Source organism: Diabrotica undecimpunctata, chromosome 3, assembly GCF_040954645.1.
Source record: "Diabrotica undecimpunctata isolate CICGRU chromosome 3, icDiaUnde3, whole genome shotgun sequence".
NCBI classification, from domain to species: domain Eukaryota; kingdom Metazoa; phylum Arthropoda; class Insecta; order Coleoptera; family Chrysomelidae; genus Diabrotica; species Diabrotica undecimpunctata.
In genome coordinates, this window is record NC_092805.1 from 134,535,819 (window position 1) to 134,559,667 (window position 23,849).

General features: G+C 32.1%; 1 protein-coding gene across 6 annotated transcripts in view; it reads right to left on the bottom strand.

The window, feature by feature from the left end:
- The window catches only part of LOC140437434 (voltage-gated inwardly rectifying potassium channel KCNH6-like), a 713,853-nt gene that overhangs the window by 404,140 nt on the left and 285,864 nt on the right, over positions 1-23,849 (bottom strand). The window lies entirely within an intron of this gene.

The window sequence follows — 23,849 nt, forward strand, 5'->3', positions numbered from 1 at the left end:
CTTTAAAACCAATGAAGGAGCTGGAGCTAGCATATACGTAGTAAAATCAAGTCTAAGCCTTAGTAAAACCCTAGGTTATCACTCCATTATCTTTAAAGCAGAAATATATGCTATAGATATGTGTTTGCAGGAATTATTAAAGAGGAATTGCAGGAACAGACTTATAAAGATTATATCTCATCGCCAAGCGGCTTTAAAAATACTGAATTTGAATCGAATTGACTCCAAATTAGTTTGAAACTATCTTCAGAATCTGATTCGGATCGGAAAAAGTTTACTTTGGGTGCCTTGACATATTGGTATTGAACGAAACCAAAAAGCGGACCTCCTTATTAGGGGAGGGGCAAAAGAAACATGCATTGAGCGAGAACTTGTCGTAGGAACAGCAAGAAGCAAAAAGAACGATATCGGACTGGGTGAAACGGATGAAACGTAACCACTTATACGAATAAATGGATGTTTAGCATTCGAAAGCTTTTATAGAACAACATTCGAAGAAGGAGAGTTCCAAAGATCTGCTAGATATGAATAACAATAATCTGCGAATTATCGCAGGTCATACAACAGGACACTGTCTCTTGAAGAATAACATTAATCAAATCGAACTGACAGAAAGTCTGGTTTGCAGATTTTGTTAAGTAACTGCCCGACATGGGATAGGGTAAGGCTTAATATATTTAAGCATTATTAACTCGAGCCATACAAGTTCTTAGAAGTGTCACCAAAGGCAATAATAGACTTTGCTAAATAGGCGGGCGGAAAGGACAACTTTAACGTGAACGATGAGCCGCAATACACCGCTTAGATCGAGTGGAATAGAATAGAATAGAAATATGCTTTATTATCACTGAAAATTGTACAATTTTATGAACAAAGCTAAAATAAGTTAAAAAAAAGTAATAATAACAATAACAATTAAAATTTACTAAAATTACATAAATCGTCAATATCACCGAATAAAATATAAAATATACAATCCACTGCAAAATTTCACTATATTGCAAATTGCATAATAAAATCTTAACTAGTTTACGATATATATATATATATATATATATATATATATATATATATATATATATATATATATATATATATATATATAGGTAAATTAACTGTTGCAATACAGGCCCTTTTCCCCAGTGCGACAGAAAAAACTGACGCAAAGCAGTCACTGCATCGCTTTCTAATGGACCGAGTTTATCGATCACGTGACCTTCCAATTGGTCATTTGGGACACGTGGTCAATAAATCCGGCATATTATAAGGAGACGCATGGACCCTTTGTGTAAGTTTACTCTGTCGCACTGGGGGAACGGGCCCGTATTGCAACAGTCATTCTATTTTTAGTCAGTCAGATAGCCAAGCGGGTCAGGCGTCCGACTCTCATTCGCTTCACTGTCAAATCGTTAAGTAGACGTGCGTTCAAGCCCTGGCTCGCCACAGAAAAATAAAAAAGGCTAACGCAATAGTTTAAAATTCTAAAACGAATCGGCGACTTGGAATAGAATATGATGGTGTCTGATCGGCCTATGGTGGAGCAGTACAACAAGAGATAATGGCTTGCGTCTCGGTGATACTCCTCCATACATCCCTACCGCAAGGCTTAATATACCGGCGTATATATATATATATATATATATATATATATATATATATATATATATATATATATATATATATATATATTATATATATATATGTCTATTTGTATTTTATGTCTATGCTCATATTAAACCTAACCTAACCTAAGAGGTGCAATATATTTTGTAATAAACAAAAAGTTACACCCTCACAGATTGGTACGCAATTTTTTATTACTCTCTCGTACATAAAACGACCTACTGTAGATGAATATTTAAGTATAATTAGTTAGATAGTGGTTAAAAATAAGTCATTTGAAGTTATTTTTTTGTTTTAAAACGGTTTATTATTTTTAATTTTGTTACATATAGATATAGATATATAGATACATATATATAGATCCAACGGTCTAGTGTTCCATTATTTTATAAACATGAAACAGGAGAAAATTGGTCTAGAACTAAGTCACTATCATTTAACTCACAAATACTAATTGTAAAGGTAAATAATGAATGCCACTTCCTTCAGTTTAGGCATTTTGCCAAATCCTAATAGACAATTCACCTAAATTGGTAATGGTTGCTGACATTCTGATTCCACGACTAAATATCGATTGTGCATCAAAGTGCACAACAGTGTAATGTCTGACAAACTATAATTAACTTATGAAAAAGAAAATACACTGATCGACAAAATTCTAACCATTAGGGGTATCAATAGGAGTGTAAATTTAAAATCGAGACTAAATTTTGATATTCCGTTATCCGCAATCTTAATTTTAAGGGAGAACCGTTGTTGCTCAATATCTTAACTTAACTATATCACAAACAGAAACACATATTAAACAGAAAAATTAATAATAAATTAATAATAATAATTAATAAATTAATTTTAAGGGAGAACCGTTGTTGCTCAATATCCACGCCATTTTCAACTTTTAGACAAAAAGTGTAGGGACTGAAATTGTTGCAAATGCAATTTCTTACAAATTCTTTTTTACAAATTTTTTCGAGCATTCGAAATTTTTCGAGTTAATGGGAAAAACAGTGGGAGAGGGGGTAGGAATAATAATTTGATTATCTCGTTTATTAATAACTTTACGTCATGAATGTGTCTGGGTAAAAATGAAGGAAATTATATTTTATACAATTTTGATCTTTAATTTTTTTGCTAAAATCAATAGGCAGCCAAAACAGAAATTAAAGCCAAAAATCCAAATTAACAATATACAGAATACTCATCCTACCAGTGCTGACATATGGGTCAGAAACATGGTCAAAGGAAGATACTTCGCAGAATAATGGACGCAATCTTTAAGAATGGTATTTGGAGAAGGCGATATAATTTAGAATTGCACGAGAAGTATAAAGAAATAGTTATTGGTAGAGATGTAATATTTTTCATAAAAATAGGTAGGCTTAGATGGGCATGTGTCAAGATCATATAAAAATTACCCGCCCAGACGAACCCTCTTAGCGGCATCAGTAGGAAATAGGAGTAGAGGTAGACCAAGACTGTGATGGGGGGATTGTGTGGACAAGGACGCGAGGAAGATCAGCACAGCAAACTGGCAACGGTTTGCGATGAACAGAAACGACTGGCGAAAGTAGAGTTTAGAGAGAGAGAGAGTTCAGAGTTTATTTTAACTGTAGCAAGTCAAAAATACATAGTATATAAAAAAAGGAATATAAAACGTAACTTAAATATATCACAAACAGAAACATATATTAAACAGAAAAATATTTATGACAAAGTCACGGTAAGCAGTTCAGTGAATATTCTGCAATAAGTTATGTATTCTTCTGAGCAGTAATAGCAATATTTCAAAAGTTATTTTTTTATAACTTTTTAAAACTATTGCAGCTCAACTATTTAATAGTTTTTAGTAAAATATTGTAATAGTTATAATTAAGACAATTTTTATCTGAAAGACGTAATATATACCTAGCAATTTGTTTATAAGTAGACTTCTGCAAATATGCATATTGCATATTTTGCATATTGTGCATATTTTATGCAAATATTTCATATTTTGGCATATTTGTATAAAAGTTTGAATAAAGTGCATAAAAGTTCAGATTTTTATACTGTATTTGAAAATTTTTAAACATACCAATTTATTTCAATTCTTGTATAAAATTTTGTAGTCATTTTAATCAAGAAATGATCTAAGTACGTAATCTCTACAGGTACAAAACATTTACAATTTCAAAGAAGATCAATTTAAGTAGCCCTCAACATTCTTAGAAAGTCTCGGTCACTAAGGCATTCAGTTATTGGATAATCGCTAAGGGTTCGCTCATTTGCATTTTATGATCTAATCCCCAAATATATCTACAATTTATTGTATCTTAACAGCAGGTAAACGGCTAATAGTTTTGTTCATAATTTAGGGATTTTCCAAAATCTCCCAGTTTATTGAATTAGGTACCTAAACATTTCAAATTTGATGCTCAGATTTGTAAATCATTTTTGTTTTGATATTCAAAGCGTAAACACTCGTTGTGCGTAACAAAAAGGAAGATTGTGATTTTATAATGCCTAAAACAACCAGTGCTTCAACTTGGATTAAACCTTATAAAGAGCTGTCTATGGATATGGGAAAAATCTACTGTTCAGTCTGTGGCAAAATTGTAAGTATCTAATATTTTCTATTCAATATCTAATATTTCATACATACAGGGTGTTTCCAAATGACACTTACAACGTTTGACTGTAGATACTTCTCGAAAAATTGAACAAAACGATATAGTTAATGGGGGGTCAAACTTATTTACTTTTCGAGATACAGGGTGTTAAAATTAAAAAAAATTAAATTCTTTTAGTTAATAACAACAATAACTTTAAAATCATTAAACGTATTTACTTGAAATTTAGTACTCGTAGGTTGTTTTTAAATGAAAAATAGCTTCCTTTAGTGAGAAAAAATTGTCCATGGTACAATACAATGGTGTGTATTTAGAAAAATTTTTCACCTTTTCTTTTTTTTATGAAGTCAGCTATTCTAAAACACAATTATTTTTATTGTAATTGAATTAACAAAAAAAACTTTTGTTGAATTTTAAAATAAGTTATATGATGTACTAATGGTTAGTAACAAAAACTAATTTGTGGATTAATACTGCATTTAAAACACTTAGCGAGTGTTTTTTTTTCAAACCAGTTATTTGATTAACCAAAAACACCTTGTATATTTTTATATTTTAAAGGTTGGGTTAAAATAAAGGTTTTTATTTTTATTTATAGATAGCATGTGAGAAGAAATTTCAGATAGACCAACATGTGAGAACTGCTTCACACATTGCAAAAAAAGGAAAAATAGGAGGAAAACATCAAACTTCAATGGCTAAATGTTTCCAATCTACTTTAAAAAAATTAGATGAGCAAGAAACTTTTAATGAAGACTTGTGTCGCGCATTAGTGTCTGCAAACATACCGCTTTCAAAATTAGCAAATGTAAATTTTAGTTCGTTTCTAAAAAAATATTGCAAACTTAATGTTCCAAGTGATCGGTCTCTAAGAAGAAATAATGTGAACGGGCTATACTCGTCGGTGTTAATTAATATTAAGGAAGAAATTGCAGATAATTATTTTTACATATCTGTAGACGAAACCACTGATTCCTCAGGAAAGTATATTGCTCATTTATTGATTGGTATTCTTAAAGAAGATACCTTACCAAAATCTCATCTTATTTCATGCCAGCAACTTGAGAAAACAAATGCTTTAACAATTTCGGGTTTTATACAAGAAACATTGGCAACTTTTTTTCTTCCGACAACTATTCCTTCTAATAAATTACTGCTTATTTTATCGAATGCTGCTCCTTATATGGTGAAAGCAGGACAAAATTTAAAAATATTTTTCCCAGATTTAATACATGTTACTTGTGTAGCGCATGGATTAAACAGAGTTGCAGAGGAAATACGAAAAAAGTTTCATTTTGTAAATACCATGATATCCAGTGTCAAAAAAGTATTTCTTAAATCTCCTATAAGAATTCAACTTTATAAAGAAATGCTACCTAACATTCCTCTTCCACCACAACCTATTTTAACGCGATGGGGAACATGGTTAGAAGCAGCTAATTTTTATGCAGATCATTTTGTTAAAATAAAGAACATAATTGATACGTTAACAGATGAAAGTTCCCAATCTCTTTTGGATTCTAAACAAACTTTTCAGAGTAACTTGCTTCAACAAGAACTTTCATTTATAAAATCAAATTTTAGTTTTGTTCAAAAAACAATTACTCAGTTAGAATCACCAAAACTGTCATTGTTCGAAAGTACAGCATTAATAAAAGAATTTGCGTCATGTTGTCGGAACGTTAGAGGTAATATTGGAAAAGATATTTTAAAAAAATTTGAAGCTACTATGGAAAAAAATAAAGGTTACCATATTCTTTCTGAAGTAGTCAGTGTTCTAGCTGGAAATATTTCGGAAACAATTAATTTAGAACCAAATGTTTTGGTTAGTTTGAAAAATGCTCCCGTTACATCAGTTGATGTTGAACGAAGTTTTTCCATATATAAATATATGTACTCAGACAGAAGCCACAAGTTTTTGTTAGAAAATTTTGAACACCACTTGGTCATTTATTGTTACCATAATTCTACATAAGTTTATTCATAAAAATGATGTAGTTACTTAAAACAAATGTAAATCTTAATAAATAGTAGGAAATATTTAGTTATGTACACTTTTTTTTTTAAATAAAATTGTTACTATTTTACGATTTTTTTATTTATTTGTATGCATATTTTGTAAAATATTTGCATATTTTCGGGTAAACACGTGCATATTTATGCGCACATTTTCTACATTTTTATTTGCAAATTTGCCGAAGTCTATTTATACGTAATGACAGTTTCGCGTATTGTGAACATAAATATCAGACTGCTTTATTCAATAGGCCCGTGTTCTGTGAATTTCAGTCAGAATTTTAAATATCAACAGAGTAGTTAGCGGCATAATTTGGTATTTGATAAAGAAAGGTCGGCAGTGTTCTAGATAACTAATCCCTGATAAAATCCTAAAAGCTTTCTTTTGCATTCTAAAAATGTGAAATGCATTTGTTGAATTGCCCCATATGATTAATCCATAGTTTAAATAAGAGTGGAATGAAGAAAAACATGTCATTTTTAATGTTTCAAAGTTGAACAACCTTTGCTAGTTGGCGAATAATAAATAATAAACTTAATAGCTTTTTCTTTAGTTGTGAGATATGAGCCGACCAATTCAGTCGATTATCTATGGTTATTCCCAATAGTTTAACAGTCTATTTGTTACCTCGATAATTATTAAATGACTAGCAAATATAACTAAATTTTGTGCTTTATCGGAGTTAAGTTTCAGTTTGTTTGAAGCAAACCATGTTCTAAATTTAGTAGAAACTTCCTCATAAGACATTTTTAAATCATCATTATTATTACTGATATAACATATATCGTATCATCTGTGAATTGTACGGATTTGTACGGATATATCAATTTAGGCAAATCGTTGACATAAATAATAAACAAAAGAGGTCCTAAGACCGAACCTTGTGGAAATACATGTTTTACGGATAGAAAATCGGAGAGATGACCTTTAGACACTACCGCATGGTGTCTTCCACATAGATAAGACGTCATAAGCTTAAGAGGGATACCTTTGATTCCATAGTAATTTAATTTATGGAGCAAAATCTCCTGCGAAATGCACTCAAATGCCGACAAGTCGCAAAGAGAAACTGCTATGCGATTGCCGCGTTCAAGCTCCTTAAGCACACAACACTATATGCCGTGTCCATAGTACTTCATTTAAATACAAGCACTTCTGAATCCATATTGTGAGTTGCTTAAGTAATTATTGGACTCAAAATAGGAATAAAATTGTTGTTTGATAACATTTTCAATCACTTTCCCAAAAGTAGAAACACTGCTTATGGGTCTGTAATTTTCAGTTTTTAAGGAATCACCTTTTTTGTAGATAGGTAGTACTTTTGAGTATTTTAGGACTTCTGGAAATACTCCAGTTACTAGAATTAAATTAATAAGATGAGTAAAAGGTGTTAAATTTATTTGGTAAGTTTCTTTTAAAATGTGGCTATTAATTTCGTGATCGTCTCTACAATCAGAATTACTAAGAGATTTTATTATTTGACAGAAGAAGGACAAAAGGACTTGCTCGGAAAACAATAATTTATATAATTGAAGAGGGCATCGATATTAATAGTGGGAAGAGATATAACTATAATCTCTGCAATTATAGTAAAAAATTAATTTATTTCGTCTGGAGGTAGATCAGGTTGTACCAAACTTGTTTCTTTCGAAATTTACTATTTTCCAGCAATCTCTAGGTTTATTATTGGAATTGATAATAAAATCACAGTAAGCTGACTTTAGCATTTTGTAATTGTTGATTATATTCAAATTTTTGTTGTTTTTATACTTTAAATAAATATACTCATAACATACTGAATACTGAATATACTGATGAAATAGACTGGGGAAGGTCGAGGCTCAACTATGGCTGTAGCACCACTGATAATGATGAATGATGATAGTTTGTTTAAAAGCTACAAAGTTGTGTATATTAATTTTTTGAAGCAATTCATGTTAAAAAGAGCTTTACTGAAAGGGATTGAAGATCCAGCGAATACAACATTTACGATAATCATATCTCGTTTAATTTTTAGTTTATAGAAATAAAAAAAGACCAATATCTTGCATTAGAAAAGCTATTTTTATATTCTAGCATTTTTGTTGTGTCTTTTTTATTTGTTGAGTGATTTTGAAAAATAGAATTTTTTTGAAACATTTCGAAAATAGTGTCTACTTTAAACTCACTGACCGCATAGCATAAAATATAGCGGACTTTATTTTACTGATAATTTTACTTAATTTTCATGTAAATAATTTTTGCCAATGGCAAAAGTTTTTCATGAAAAACTTACCATTTGTCGCTTATTCAACATCATATGCTTAGATTTTTCTTTTGGAGAGAAAAAATCGACATTAATAAACTAAAAGATCCCGACATTGCAAATGTATACAGACAGCAAATAGAAGACCAAATAAGGACAAAAAACTTAGAAGAAGAAGAAGATATTAACCAACTATGGGCAAATATACGAGATATTGTGTTACAGAAATCCGTTGAAATATTGGGCAAAACCAAGTCAGAAAAAAGAAATCATTGGTTTGATCATGAGTGCGAAATGGCCACAAATAGAAAGAACGCAGCATATCAAAAAACCATTGACGCAGGTTGTACACGGAGAAAAAAAGAAGAGTATAGACGTCTTAGAGGAGAGGAAAAACGTATCCATCGACGTAAGAAGAGGGAATACGAACAGAACACTTTCAATGAGATACAAAGTTTATCCGATAAAAATGAAACGAGGAAATACTACAAATCCTTAAATATTAGCCGTCGAGAATTTAAACCACGATTAAAAATTTGTAAAGACACTAACGGTGAAATTCTACATGATAAAAACTCAGTTCTTAACAGATGGGCACAACATTTCAGCGAACATCTAAATATAAACGATATTGAAGGAGAGTACAATATAGAAAATGAACAAAATATACAACGTCAACTACACAGTGAAGACAGAACAAGAAGAGAAGTGTCCCAAAACTCAAAGACAATAAAGCCCCAGGAATCGATGACATCTGTTCGGAAATGTATAAAAAAGGTGGTGATCAACTTTTTGCAGCAATCCATAAACTAATAGTACTTAGATGGCAGAATGAATGGGTACCAGAAGAGTGGCTGAAGGGAATAATATGTCCATTGCATAAAAAGGGGGATCAACTGGAGTGTAAGAACTATATAGGCATTACTCTGTTAGCATCTGCGTATAAGATCTTCGGCAATGTATTATCTGAAAGACTTAAACATTTTACAAAGGATATTGTTGGTCAATATCAATGCGGATTTATTGCTGGAAAGTCAACTACACATCAAATTCAAGCACATAGGCAGATTCTAGAAAAGTCACTAGAATATAATATAGAAACACACCATCTCTTCATTGACTTCAAAGCAGCCTATGACGGTGTGAAAAGAACTGCATTATATAATGCAATGATAGACTTTGGGATCCCACCTAAGTTAGTTAAGTTGACCCACCTAACAATGCAAAACGTAAGCTCATGCGTTAGAATTGAAGGAGAAAACTCTACGTTCTTTGACATTAATAATGGTCTAAGACAGGGGGACGCGTTGGCGTGTCTGCTCTTTAATATTGCCTTGGAAAAGGCAATCAGACAATTTAATATTAGAATGAATGGAACTATTTTTAATAGATCGACTAAAAAATTCTCGCATTCGCTGACGATATAGTTATAGTGGGCAGAAGTATGAGAGACATGGTGCAGTGTTTTACAAGGCTTGCGGACGCAGCAAGTGAATTAGGACTTGTGGTAAACGAGGAAAAAACCAAATATATGTTGGTTTCTAAAAACCCTCGAAATATCCAACAAAGAATTCAAATTAACAACCATACCTTTGAGCAAGTCAAAGAATTTACATATCTTGGATCGCTAGTAAACGCAACAAACACGACAAGTGACGAAATAAAAAGACGCATAGCAATAGCAAACAGAACTGTTCACGGCCTCCAGAGACATTTAAAAAATAAAAATATAAAACGTGCTTTAAAGCTTAATATATACAGGACCTTAATAAGACCAGTTTTGATATATGGGGCTGAAACGTGGATCTTATCTCAAAATGATAAAAGACTTCTTGGTATTTTTGAGAGAAAAATTCTTAGAAAGATTTTTGGGGCCGTAAATGAAAATGGGCTATGGCGTCGAAGATACAACTTTGAACTGTATCAGTTATACACCGATCCAGATATTGTGAAATTCGTTAAAGTGCAGAGACTTAGATGGGCTGGACACATTGCTAGGATGTCAGATCACGAATACACGAAGAGATTAACATTTTCAAAACCAGAGGGCACAAGAAGCAGAGGACGACCACGAATGAGATGGATTGATGATGTGGAAGAAGACCTACAGATTCTAGGGGTTAGAAGATGGAGGGACGTTGCCAGGAATCGACAGGAGTGGCGACTTCTTTGTGAGCAGGCCAAGATCCACAACGGTTTGTCGAGCCACTTATGATGATGATGATGATGCTTATATTTGTGTATTCGATAAATAAAAGTCTACTTTCTAACAGCCATACTTTTGTTATTATTAAGTTTACGGTAATAATAATATGCTAATCTTATTGCTTTTTAGGTTTTAATAAAATAATAAATTTTTAATTTTTTTAATTATATTATAGCTATACAAACCTCTGGTAACTTTTTCATACTTCTCCTCAAAGAACTCCTCGAATTTTTTCTTCCACTAACAGTTCTTTCGCACAAAATCGACACTTGTATCATGATGTTCTATTAATGTTTGTATGCACTGGATTATTTTAGTAAATATGTATATAAAAAATTCTTTTTAGAAAAATTGGTCACGTTGATTTCAATAAGGCACAATATTTAAGCAGTTAATCACATCTTAGGCACCAAAGTTCATAATACATACACAGGAAAGCATATTCTTATAAATGTTATAAAAAAATATTCGTTCTGTTAGAATTTTTACTGAACACTGATTTTATTTTATTCAAGGCACTTTATATTTTCCGATACATAAAACACAGCTACGACGTTTTTATCTGATAGTATTAACAGAAAGTTAAAGTTATTTTTCGTTTCATTTTTCTGACTTCTGAATAAATATATTTTTCAGCTACTCGTATTTTAAAAGTTTATCATTTCGAAAAAATAATATACGTGTCGAAAAAATGAAAACATGTTAACGTAGTGAAGAAAACAAATATATAGAGAAGTGGACGTTTATATATTTCATGTGCAGGATGTTATATTTAAGCCACTAAATCAAACATTTCAAGTTTATACAGAGTGATACAAAGGATATCTAGAAGATAACGAGTTGCTTATACTAAATTAAGTACATCAAACTAAAAAGCCAAACGAATGCAAATTATCGGAACATGTGACAAAAACAGATGTTGGATGTTAAAAGGAAAAACACTTTATTAAGGGTAAACATTGTAGATAGAATGAGTAACCAAAAAAAAAACGATGAAGTTGCTCGAGCACAAATAGATAAAGCAGTTGGACCAGATGATATCCCTGAGGAAGTGTGGACAACGTTAAAAGGGACAGAAATAAGTTGGATGACACGTTTGTTTAATAGAGTGATGGAAATAGAACAAACGAACAACAAAGAAGATTTTTAATAAAACACTGTGCAACAAAACTGTCACAAAATTCAACTTAAAAAAATATAGGAGTAGAGATAACGCTCATATGGAATTTATTGATATTGATATTGATACTACATATCATAATATTGTTTTATTGGAAAGCTTTATGGTGGTTGCTTAAAAAGAAAAGAAATTATGGTGAATATTTAAAAATTGTGATAGATATGTATGATACAGTAACAACAGTACAGTACATGGTATAACCCAATTTTAAAATATCGAATGACAATGTTACACGGTAAAATGATTGTTAAAAGTAATAGTCTAAATTATTTATAATCAATATTACATAGTAATGGATAACCATATTGAGAAAGAGGCATTATAAAATAGTCAATACGGGAAAGCGAGACATGACATAAAAGGAGAAGTATGGTGTGTTATGTGACAGAAATTTTCAAATGAAAGTGGCGGTACTGAATGAATGATAGACAGTCAAATAATGCCCATTGACTGGCGCTTGTTTAGTAAGAAAGCCTTTTATAACATTGAGCTGATTCTTGCTCTTCGTAATGCTTCAGCCATCTTAGGATATGTTCATTCAGTACTCATTTTGTCAAGAAGCAAACAAATGCTTAAACCAGTATGTTTCTATGGTTTACAGTTATGGGGCTGTACTTCTTCTTCTTCTTCTGGTTCCTATCCGTTTCGGATGTTGGAAATCATATTGGCAGTCATGACCTTGCTCGCTGCGGCTCGAAACAGCTCCATTGAGGTTTTCTTAAACCATGTTCTTAAATTCCGCAGCCATGATATTCTCCTTCTACCGGAGGGGGCTGTACTAGTTAAAGTAATTTGGCTTGCCTTTAAGAAGTCGAAAACTAAATACTAGGGAATATACCTAGTTAATTACGCAACAAAGATTTATATCACAAACTCCCCATAGAAAAAATTAAACAAAAAGTAAAGAAGGTTTATTAAAACAATATTGATTTTAAATATCTTTGATATTGTCTTCTTAAATTTTAAATAATCCATATAGTCTCCTCGACAATACCTTGTTTGGTTACAACATTGAAGAATAAAATACGTAGATAAAAATACGTGCTACCAGTCAACTAATAACAGTATGACAAAAAATCAAAAGTATTGGGATGAAATTTAAAGAGATAAATTTGAATAAAAAACAATATAATAGAAAAAGTGATGTAGCAAATATAAGTAAGCAAAAATCCAGAAGTTATAGATTTATGAAGAAAAAAGTAAACAACATAAAAAATTTAACATGGGAAGGTGTCTTATGAATACAAGATATATGTCAGGGACAGTAAAAGAATAGCATCAAATCATCCCATTTTCTCTTTTAAAATTCAATTTTAAAATAGATATGAACAAACCTGAAAAAGTAGCAGTCAACACGCAAATAGCAGAGATCCGAAACATAACTCTAAATCTCGGGCTGTATCGAGAGTTTTCCGTTATGAGGGTGTCCAGAAAAGTATCTTAAAATGGCAAACGGATAACATGAAACAATGGAAATAAGTATTGAAGCTTATTTCACGTAATTAATAAAAAACTACATTAAATAGAAAACGTTGAACCTTTCAACAGGTTGAAATAGAAAAACCAAAATTTAAAAAAATAATTCGAGGCACAAAAAGAAAAATCAATATATTGGAATGCGAATTTATAAAGACACATCTCATTATCCATTGGTTAAAGAAAGGGAATAGCAAACATGCATCGGCCTTTAAATAAGATAAAGAGCTTCTAAGATTATTGGGTGGTACCGTTCGGTGAGGGGCAATATTACCAGAAGGTACAAAGAGTAGACAGAGTAGAATTAAAAAGAAATAGAAGTGTATAGATTGAATAAGCAACAAAATTGAGCCAAAAGCAATTTTAATGAAGGACATAAAGAAAAATATTGAAAAAGTTGGTGAAAAGGATGAAATTTTAGAGGTAAAATAAAAACACAGCCATTTAATAAACTAATACTAAATACAGCAATTCGTAGAGTAATTGACATAATTAAAAAAACACCAATGAATATGTGCCAGAGGAAAGTTAATGTTTCAAAGAAACAAGCTAATAATGACATTTAGCCAGAGGTCACCCAAGCGATAGGGACCAGATAGGGAAAAATTTAACATCACCAGGGCAATCACAACTACTCTCTAGTGGTAAAAAAGTTTGAAGACTGCAAAGGAAAACGACTGGAAAGCCAACAAGATCAATGGCAATAAACACGAAAAAGAGTAATGGAAATCGAGGAGGTATAGAGGGAGAGGTAGTATGAGGAAAATACTATAAAGGCAGGGGTACGATATCGTCAAATGCAAAAATATATTAAAAATTAAAGCAAAATTAGGTCACAGAAGTCACATGGAATATAAAAAGAATGGACGAAAAATATTACAGAAAAGATCGAGACAAATCTTAGCATACGCTGATGATATTGACATACTAGTGCGTAGCAAGCGAGATGTTGAGCAATATTTTTTTCCATTGAAAATTGCGGCAAAACAGGTCGGTCTTGTCATCAACGAAGACAAAATCAAGTACATGTTGCTTACTATAGCAAATGATAACTGGAACACAGTTTTTGGAAGTCACAGGTTTGAACTTATTGAGAGCTACACATTATCTTGACTCGCTAGTGACTGTTGTCAAAAATAAACAAATGAAGAAATTAAAAGACGACATATAAAAGACTATTGGAAAAATTTGAACATAAAATACTCAAAATATTTGTAGCTTTAAAAGACTAAGAGAAGTAACGCAAACGATATAACTTCGAATTATACCAACTATGTCATGAACCAGACGTCGTAACATTCATTAAAATACAGCGACTTAGATAGACTGGACACAATACGAATGCCTGATAATACGATTGCTAAAAAACTATAGGAAGAAGAAGCAGAGACCGCCGCGAAATAGGTGGTTAGATGGGGTTTAGACTGACTTGGGGATATTAAAAATCAGAAGATGGTAACAGGTTGCTAAAAACCGAACAGGATTCTCAAAGGATTGTCGAGTCAAAGATGATGATGGTATTGATAAGACGAGAAATGGGTACTAAAAACATACCGTTAAGCACCCCAAAAGAGACTAAATCAAAATCACTGACACATTAGAATGTAATAAATGTGATAAACATTGGTGGCCTAAATAGATTATTGTCAATTTTAGAAACAATGTGTTGGTTAAGCCTGAGAGCAGGCAGAAAAAAGGAAAAATTATAATAGTTAAAATAAATACATAGGTATAAAGAACTTCTACCTTCTACTCTTCTACCAGCAAGTCGAGAATATTTTAAACATTATACCTAAATACGATGTAAAAATTATGGTAGAAGATTACAATGTAAACACTAAACGTAAATAAATATATAAAAACGTCACAGAAGGAAAAAGTAAACATAATTTCTCTAACGAAATTGGTAAATTTCTTATAAACTTAACAACAAAAACTAAACACCAAGATCAGGCATCTTGATAAAAACAATTTCAATAAAACAACATGGATCCCCCGATGGCGATAGGTCCAGCATACCAAATCAATTACTTTCTAATAAAAAACATTTACGCTCATACCGTACAGAGGAATAGAAACTACCAACAGTAGTCTCATACTGATATCGCATTAAAACAAGGAATTCCAAAGCAGCAAAATAAAAAAGGAAATACGATCGAAATTACGAAACAAATATTTTGTAAGAAATAAGTCAAACAACATTTTAAACATGAAGTTAGATTCGGATTACTCAACAGAACAGAAAAATATGATCAAATCTTGTGTTGACACAAATTTATACTGCAGTAGCAGGGGTGGGAGAAAAGTGAATAGGGAAGAAAAAGGAGCAAAAATAAGGATATATGATCTATTTATTAACTAATGATTAAAAATAGAGATAAATACAATGAAGACATTACACATGAAGAAAAGAAGCAAAAGTCATTGGAAAAAAACTAGAATTATTATAAAATCATTTGTTTTACAACGTTATCAGACATTTTTACAAGAAGATAGGAGGAATAAAATACAGAGGTAAAGCAACATAACTAAAAATTAGAGATAAGATTGACAGAAAACTTTTATGAGCTTTTAACTTTACAAATCAACAAAAAAAGCTTAAATAAACATATGCAGACAGCATCCGGCAGAAAATCATTGGAATACCTTAGAACCGTCAACTCGGGACATAAAAGAATTAATAAAAAGGTAAAAAATAATAAATCTGCTGGAAAAAATGGCGTGTCAGTAAATTGATAAAGAAAATATAGAGTCAGAAAGAGCTCACATCCAAGAATTTTATCTTTTTTAGAAGGTTTGCAATTAAAAACTCGTATTGGCTCACCCTGTATATTTAAATAAATATATAGAATATAAATAACTATAGATATATAAACTTATCCAGTTTTGCCTATTATTGTATATGTTTTGGTCAATATACATGTAAAAATAATAAGACAAAATACAAAACAAGCTCCTACAACTATTTTAAAATATGCTGAATCATGAAATGTAAAGTTTTTATTGACAACAAAAAAAAACAAAAAATAAACTATGCCTGTATCGTAAACATGATGAAAACTGTTGATCTGTCAAAACAGATTGACGCACAAAACCACTGGCCCACTTTCACAAAACACAAACAACACGGAAAAACAATGGCCCTAATAATTCAGTAGCGATACGAACAATCCTTCAATTTGTAAAAAAACCTGTCAAACAATAATTTCCGAAACAAAAGCACTCTCGGGAAACGCACACTTCGATATCGACAAGTGACGTGATTAAGAAAAACTGAGCATCGAGATGAGTCGTCTGAAAAAGCTCGCCATGCAGGCGCCTATAGTGCCATAGCCACCTATATAAATAGGTTGTAAAAGCTGTAGAGGCTATTTTCATCGGAATCTACAAGAACTCAAATGCAAAACCCCAATGCGAGTTTAGTCTTTTTATTATTGTGGCAGAGGCGGCTGGTTATGATCACAATGGGAGATTAAATGACGGGAAGAGGAAGACAGACTGGTTGAATAAATATTTTTGGAAAGATAAATAAACGAAGGATCAATATTTTAAGTAGATGATTGGAGTAATAATAAAAATATTGTGACAGTTATGATTTTTTTTTAAATATTTATATCCAAAATATTAATTGTGAGATTTATTATTGCAGTTATGTATATTTGATTAAAACCACTCACTGTTTTTAAATCAGAACAGACAATTATAAACTGTAATAACAAATATTTACTGAATTACACCAACCATACATATTGTCCTAATTTTTAAAATTAATTTTTGAAAAAGTAGATAAAAGTCTGCTTCTATAGAAATCGGAGAAAGATACATGGCAAGAAATTGACATTAGAAAGGTAGTAAAACAGAAGTTAAGTCGTAGTTGATTGTGTAAAAGACAAAAACAGTGGTAAATAAAAGAATAAAAACAGGTATACAAAGATAGTGGATTGATACTCAGGCTAGACCGATTGATGCTACAGGACGGATCAGAGATTATAAAGTGATGTATAATATCTTTTTGAGCTGTATTATAACACAAAAGCTTGCAAAAAGAACATTTAATAGAGAAAGAGCAGTGAAATTTAAAGAGTATATTCTTTTAACAACTCAGAAACAAAGAAACAAAAGCTCAACATGTGAGAGGAACACTTTTAAGAATTTTTAAATTGAGAGGATAATGACAATATGAGAGTATAATCTTTTTTTAGTTCTCTATTGTCTATTTTTGGATATAGGCCTGTCCCAACTCCTTTTATTATCCTATTTTAGGATCTCCAATATTATATTGTTCTAACGTTCCAAAGTTATTCCTTTTGTCTATCAGGGTGTCTTCCCAAGCTCCATTTGAGTTTGGAAATATTTTTGCATATCCTCGACTTTTGTTTTTGACCTTACCAAGTCTTTCATTTTTCTATCTGATGGTCGTATTTCTACTATTGCTCTTTTCATTTGCCCTTTCAATTGTAGTCAGTTTATTTATATCTACCTTATTTAGGGTCTACGTTTGATTTACATATGTCATGATAGGAAGGATGCACTGGTGTACACTGCTCCTCAAGTTTCGAGGTATTTTGAAGTTCTTAAGTATACAACTAATTTGTACAAATCCTGCCCGTGCTAGTCTTGCTCTTTTACCGATTTTCGTACTTTTGATTTCTTTGCCTTGTTATACGGCTAGGGTCGTCTCTGTTTGTCATTATTTTTGTTTTTGCCATATTCATTTTTATTCTGACGTACTGTGAGCTGTCTGCGAGTTGCTTTATCATAGTTTGTAATTCGTCGAATAAGCTCTCTGTAATCACGATGTTGTGAGCAAATCTAAGCTGGTTTAACTTGTTGCCATTAACGTTGATTCATATCATATGTTAACCATTTAGTAGCTTTGAATATGTCTTCTAGGATTAGATTCAACAACCTAATGGGAATGGAATTTATATTTTCTTTTAGTTGTACTATAATACTTGCGTTTTCGTATATTATATTACGTATTAGTTGCCTAATCGAATCCTTTGTACAAAGAGCTTGTTCTAAGGTCCACTCCTTGATACGGTCCAATGCTTTTTTATTACTTAAAAGGCAAGAAATTAATTGATTGAAGATATTTTGCTACCAGGGAGATATATGTTAAATACTATTGTTAGAAAGGAAGTGAAGACAAAATGTAAAAAAAGAAAGTCTTTTTACAATACAGAACACAACAAACACAACAGGTATACAACCACTATAAACGAATCAGAAATGAAACGAAAATTTTAGTTAGAAAAATAAAAAGGAAACACTGGCAGATATTTTTAAAACAGATGGAACAGGACTTCTATGCAACACAGAAAGAAATATGGAGAATGATTAGAGAACAAAGAAAAGAGATGACCTAACTAATCAAAACATATTTAGAAGGAAATATGGGCAGACTACATTTGATTCCTATTTGCTAAAGGTGACGATAATGAAACAGAAAACCAGAGATGATGTAAACGAAGAAATAAATGTTGAGGAGAAAGAGGTAAAGGAAGCATTAAGAAAATTAAAAAACAGAAAATTACCAGGAAAGGACAGTATACCGAACGAAATCCCAAAGTACGAAGGACCAAATCTGACCAAACAACTACTAAAACTAATCCAAACAATAATCAAACAAACTAAAATTCCTCAAGAATAGAGATCAATCATCCTAATACCTCTCTTTAAAAAGAGAGACAAATCTAACCCGAAAAATTACACAGGAATTAATTTATTAAACATAACACTAAAATGACCAAAAAAAGTGATAACAAATAAACTGAATGAAATTATAACACTGGCAAAAGAACAACAAAGTTTTAGGTCGGGAAGATCATGGACCAGCACTATATTTATAATGAGACAAGTGCAAAAGAAATCAATAGAATAGAACAAACCGACATGTCTACGTTTCGTGGACCTAAAAAAGGCATTCGACCAAGTGACATTAAAGGACGTCATCCGCTTACTGTAAGCAGAAGATATACCTTTAGAAATAATCAAAACCGATCAAAAATATCTACCAAAACAAAACAATAAAAGTAAAAGTGGAAAAAGAACTAACTGATCCTATATAAACTGGAAATGGAATAAGATAGGTAGATTCTCTGAGTCAAAAGTCGAGAGTTTAATTATTTTGTCTCTGGACAAAATAATTAAAAAATAAGGATACTTATTAAATAACTAAAAAAGGATACCAAATGGAAGAACTTAAAATAATCTGCTATGCAGACGACGAAATACTACTCTCTCAAATTGAAGATGATTTACAAAGTATGCTGCACCAATTTAATATTACTGCCAGAAAATTTAACATGTAATTTCTCCAAAAAAAGACAAAATGCATGGTTATAACAGCAAATTTACTAAGATGTAAATTGGAGCTGGAAGGTCAGATAATAGAAACAAGTGATAAAGTTTAAATATCTAGGTATCATGTTATCTAACTACGGAAAGCTAAAAGCAGAAGTGCTAATCAAGCGAATAGAGCTACCGGAGCCGCAAGTTGCCTGCATGAAACCATGTGGAGAAATAAAAATAACAGGAAAGAAATGAAAGGCAGACTTTACAAAAGAGTCATTAGACCAATAATGACATACGCGGTAGAAACACGACCTGACACAGAGAGGAAAAAAAAAGGACAAAACTTATTGGGAAAACACTATGGAACAGAGCTATAAGTACAGAAATATACGACGTATATGAAGGATAAAGAACATCAAGGACTAGGTAAGAAATAAAAGAGTAGATTAGAACAATCATAAAAGTCGAATGACAACAAATAGAGTAGTAAAGAAGCCAAGAGATTGTTCCCCAATAAAAAGACGATCAGTAGGAAGACCACGAAAACGATAGAACGACAACTTACTGGAGGCACATTAAAAAACAGACGAAGAAGAAGAAGTATTCGATCCATAATCGATCCCAAAATTCATAAAGAAGACGAATTCACAATCCACAAACACACACACAGGCATATAATATATATATACATATATATATATATATATATATATATATATATATATATATATATATATATATAATAATTCTAATCCTAGCACATATATATGTGCTAGGATTAGAAACCGATTTCAAAGAAGATCTTAAGCAGGGTTTCAATCGTGATCTGCAAAAAGTTGTAATATTTTTATAAAAGAAAGGCACGACCAAGTACTTAAACATTAAAGGAAGCAAAAGCTTAGAAAAGTAACGGAGATACAATTTCTTCGAACCAAAGGCGATGATTAAAAATGTACGGTATTTAAAAAATTGATGAAACCGAAAAGCTCATAGGAAGGATCCAGAATTGACGAAATTCTAATATGCGGTATTTTTGTACGACCGACAACTTATCTGACATGATTTATTTAGTTCTTGTAAGGAAATTTTGGCAATTTCAGCACATCATGGGAATGATGCGAAACACAGTCCCATGCGAAAAAATCGCATGGGACTAAATCGAGCTGCATTAGCTTATGACATACCTCGAAGTAGCATACAGAGAAGAATGAAAAATAATGATCTAAAGAAACACAATCGTCTTGGACCTTCTTCAACTCTTGGGGATGAGATCGAGATGAAATTAGTGCTGCATATTAAGAAATTGGTATGGTTTTGCACCCACTCGTGACCATGTACGAACTGTGGCGTTTGAGTTAGCAGAAAAATTTAATGTAAGCCACAAATTCAATAGAAACAACAATAAAGCTGGTTTTGACTGGTTGCAGTCTTTTTTACGGCGCCATCCAGACATATCAGTGCGAAAAGATGAAGGAGTTTCTTTGGACAGGGCAAAAGGATTAAACCACGAGGTAGTTATCTGCTGCTAAGTATTTTAACCAATAGTCAACTAATAAATAAGCCGGGGCATATTTTCAACGTAGACGAGATAGGTTTGCAGTTAAATAACAGGCCTGGACATGTACTCGCGTCTAAAGGATCTAAGAATCCCTGTTATTACATCAGGAGAGAAAGGAGAAACGATTTCTGTGATAAGCTGCTGCAATGCTGAGGGCGTATTTTTACCTCCGTATTCTATTTTTAAAGGAAAAAATAGAAAAGAAGAATACGCGGATGGAATTCCACCTGGAGCAATGTTTGTAATGTCTGAAAAATCGGGCTACGTAAATGCAGATATTTTTTTACATTAGCTAAAAAATCTATTTATTCCTCGAAAGCCTCAAGGCAATGTTTTGCTGATATTAGATGGACATACGTCCCATACAGCAGCAGTGGAAGTATTAGAATGCGCCGAAAACAACGAAATTATGTTGTGCTTACTTAGTCATACCACGCATTTTCTGCAGCCGTTGGACCGAGCTTTTTTCAAATCTTTAAAGGCTAATTTTTACTCAAGATGTCAAAACTATATCAGAAATAACCCAACAAGAAAAATTACACGTTACCAGTTTGGTGAGTTGTTAGGAAATGCGTGGAAAATCTCAGCAACGGTGAAAAATGGAACATCTGGATTTGTTGCCACAGGTATTGTACCGTTTGATCCCCATAAAATTCCAGAGCACGCTTTTTTGTCCACAAATGAGAGCTCCTCAGCTATAGTAGAAGAACAAAGTAATACAGAAATAGATCTAAATATTTTAGATGAACCAGGTCCTTCACTTGCAGGCATTGCTCTAGTCGTTGATGAAGAAACTGCAGCTGGTACGTCTAATGTTGAAGACTCAAGTGTAACACCTGGAAAAGTATTGGACACGTTATCGCCTGTACCCAAAATTGATGCTGCAAAAAAGAATGTAAGGGGCCGAGCAAGAAGAGTGGCGGAAATTCTTAATTCTGCAGACAAAATTCAAGAAAAGAAGATAAAGAAACAAGAATCAAAAAAGAAGACAGTTCCAAAGAAGCAAAACAAAAGGCGTCAATATAAAAAGTATGAGTTAGATTCGTCTGATGATGATATGAATGCAGATGTGCCAGTTTAGAAGATTACAGCAAAACATCCAGAAAAGATGACTGGGTTCAATGTTTGATTTGCAAACACTGGTGCCATGATAACTGTACAAAATTTGAAAATGTTTGTGGTTCATGTGGAAAAATTGCTAGTAAAAAGAAATAGGTTAACATCATTATTTTATGTGTTTCAAATTAGCCCAACTCTACCAATAGGAATGGCCCATCTGTACCTACGTATTGGTATAGATGGGCCAATAAGAAGTATTTATGTTAATTTCTATAACTTTTATATTTCTCAAGTTACATGTTTTTTATTTTGCATAATAAATATATAAACTATAATAAGTATTCTTTTTCAAAAATCGTATCATACACTAGTCAATTTTTCAAGTAATCAAAGTGAGAAAAAAAGTGGCCCGTCTTTCCCGGACTTACCCTATATTAAAATTGTAGAAAAAGAAATCTTATCATCATTTGGTTATCAGCTGGGTAGGCTTCCCTAGTTACATATCACCACACGTTTCTGCATTACTACTACTAGTGCTATACACAAGTTGTTTGATCAATATACAAAGTGTGTACACAATATCTGAATTCTTCATTTTTGACAGAAAATGCTAAAGAAAACTATACATATTAAATTATCGGGCACCTGTATCATAGATACAAATTTATTTTAAGTATGGTTCTTCTTAGAGCCTTCTTTTAGTTGTGATGTATTGTTGTGTTTTTGGTATCTCCAGAATTATTGCGTGCAATTCGGTTGGGACAAATCTGGTAGCTGCCAGGATTGTATTAGCAAATTGTGAGGTTGCTATGAAATTAAAGTGGTTTATTATTGCAATTTGAATTTAAAAAACAAAACTATGATTTTACTTGCCTTTTTATGAACTATTTTTAATTGGTTTCTTGGTGAATAAGTGACAGAATTTTACATAGCGAACACCAACAATAGCGTTACGACTTAGGATATAATAACATGTCAGGAAGCATCATTTGTTCTCAGTGTTGACTATTTTTTATACGGAAAAGGATTTTTTTTGTAAAAAATAAACATTTAATATCTAATTCATTTATACAACTAAATTTCAAAGGTAAATAGCTTTTTTAGTAGTGTTCTGTCATGGTTCACACTTTTACACCATACAAGAATTCTTCTTCTTTCTATGCCGTCCACATTAACGGAGGTTGGCGACCACATTTTTAAAAGCTTCTCTTTTTTTTGCAACGTGGAATAATTTGTCTACAGTCATGTTTGTCCAGTCTCGAATATTTCGCAGCCATGACTTCCTCTTTCTACCTATTCCCTTTTTGCCATCGACTCTACCCTGCACGATGACCTGCAGAAGGCTATATTTATTATTTCTTAGTATGTGTCCAAGGTATGCAGTCTTGCGTACTTTTATCGTTCTCAACAATTTTTTGTCTCGACCCATTTTTCTCAGCACTTCCTCATTGGTGACCCTGGCAGTCCATGGGATTCTCAACATTCTCCGGTATATCCAAAGTTCAAAGGCTTCAATCTTTTTAACTATTTGCGCTTTTAGTGTCAATGTTTCTACCCCGTACAATAGTTGCGACCAGAC